Source organism: Penaeus vannamei, chromosome 2 (assembly GCF_042767895.1).
Source record: "Penaeus vannamei isolate JL-2024 chromosome 2, ASM4276789v1, whole genome shotgun sequence".
In the NCBI taxonomy this organism is placed as follows: domain Eukaryota; kingdom Metazoa; phylum Arthropoda; class Malacostraca; order Decapoda; family Penaeidae; genus Penaeus; species Penaeus vannamei.
This window is the reverse complement of record NC_091550.1, coordinates 223,085-225,584: the sequence shown is the minus strand read 5'-3', so window position 1 is coordinate 225,584 and position 2,500 is coordinate 223,085. Positions and strand designations below refer to the sequence as shown.

Below are 2,500 nucleotides of genomic sequence, written 5' to 3'. Positions count from 1 at the left end.
GATGAATTTTTAGATAATTTTCAGAAGCATTTTTTTTTTGTTTTTTTGTTTTTTATTCATGAGCATCGTCTGTATTCTCAAAGAATTTTTATAAACATTTATTTTCTCTTATTTGTGATGCTTCTTACCATAGGAGCTGTTATAATACCTCCGAATTATAAAATGAAGAAATGACCGCAGATAAAGATGGCAAACAAACAGAACCAATTATAGAAATATATTTCAAAAATAGAAAAATAACTAACAATAATCCATACGATTTTGCAGGCTTTACAATGCGGACAATGTGTACGTAGACTGTGTTACGTAGATAGATATCCATCATATAAATGTTTCATATGTAATATTACACTTCAGTATATTTGTTAATGATTTATGAATTGTTGACAATTGATAACTCCGATGGGCGTTGTGTGGGCGTTCTGTGCACAATATTAATACCGACATTGTCATTCCACATAAAAGAGATGTTGACCTTCAGTGTTTAGTTACTGGATATGTTGCGAAATTGTATTTTCACAGTCTGAACAATGATTCATTCTACCATGATTTTCTGTGTTTACACGTATGCACACACTCACACGCACGTGAGTGTGTGTGTGTTTATGTGTGTGTGTGTGTGTGTGTGTGTGTGTGTGTGTGTGTGTGTATGTGTGTGTGTGTGTGTGCGTGTGTGCGTGCGTGTGTGTGTGTGTGTATGTATGTATATTTATTCATATCAACATATATATATATATATATACATATATATATATATATATATATATATATATATATATCTATATATATATATATATATACATATATATATATATATATATATATATATATATATATATATATATATATATATATATATATATATATATATATATATATATATATATATATATATATATATATATATATATATATATATATATATATATATATATATATATATATATATATACAAATATATACATCTGTTTGTATTACACTTACACATGATTATACTCATAGATGTGTGTACACACATAGGATAGTGTATATAAGTACAGTATGTATGTGTGTATACTTGTATGTATGTGTACTTTCATGAGTCTAAACGCGCGTAAACACTTTCGACCCGCAGGCGGAGCTCGACGAGGTCGCTCAGCGATCAAAACTGCTTCTATGCAAATCGGATTTTCTCCGTCGCTTCTCCAGACAGAAAACCTTGAATCGGTCACACGTATCATGAATATTTATGTACTTCCGACTTTGGCACTCGATCTTGGCACTCGACCTTGGAACTCAATCTTGGCACTCGACCTTGGCACTTAACCTTGGCACTCGACCGTGGCACTTAACCTTGGCACTCAACCTTGGCACTCGACCTTGGCAGTTAACTTTGGCACTCGATCTTTGCACTCGACCTTGGTACACAAATTTGGCACTCAACCTTGGCACTCAACCTTGACACTCGACCTTGGAACTCAATCTTGGCACTCGACCTTGGCACTTAACCTTGGCACTCGACCTTGGAACTAGATCTTTGCACTCGACCTTGGTACACAACTTTGGCACTCAACCTTGGCACTCAACCTTGGCACTCAACCTTGACACTCGACCTTGGAACACGACCTTAGCACTCAACCTTGGCACTCGACCTTGGAACTCGATCTTTGCCCTCGACCTTGGAACTCAACCTTACCACTCGACCTTGGAACAACCTTGACACTAGAGATTGGAACTCGACCTTGGAACTCAACCTTACCACTCGACCTTGGCACTCGACCTTGGAACTCGACCTTGGAACTCAACCTTGGCACTCGACCTTGGAACTCAACCTTACCACTCGACCTTGGAACTCAACCTTACCTCTCGACCTTGGAACTCAACCTTGGTACTTAACCTTACCACTCGACCTTGGCACTCGACCTTGGAACTCAACCTTACCACTCGACCTTCGAACTCGACCTTCGAACTCAACCTTGGCACTCGACCTTGGAACTCAACCTTGGCACTCGACCTTGACACTCGACCTTGGCACTCGATCTTGGTACTCGACCTTAGAACTCAACCTTACCACTCGACCTTTGCACTCGACCTTGAAATTCGACCTTGGCACTTGACCTTGGAACTCGACCTTGGTACACAACCTTGGCCCTCGACCTTGAAACTCGACCTTGGCACTCGACCTTGGAACTCAACCTTACCACTCGACCTTGGAACTCGACCTTACCACTCGACCTTGGCACTCGACCTTGGAACTCAACCTTGGCACTCGACCTTGGCACTCGACCTTGGAATTCAACCTTACCACTCGACCTTATCACTCGACCTTGGTGCACAACCTTGGCACTCAACCTTGGCACTCGACCTTGGAACTCAACCTTACCACTCGACCTTATCACTCGACCTTGGTACACAACCTTGGCACTCAACCTTGGCACTCAACCTTGGCACTCGACCTTGGAACTCAACCTTGACACTAGACCTTGGCATTCGACCTTATCACTCAACCCTGGCACTCAAT

General features: G+C 40.4%; 1 protein-coding gene across 1 annotated transcript in view; it reads right to left on the bottom strand.

The window, feature by feature from the left end:
* Nucleotides 1-2,500, bottom strand: part of LOC113828190 (gonadotropin-releasing hormone receptor-like) — a 28,419-nt gene that overhangs the window by 9,333 nt on the left and 16,586 nt on the right. The gene's annotated exons all lie outside the window — the stretch shown is intronic.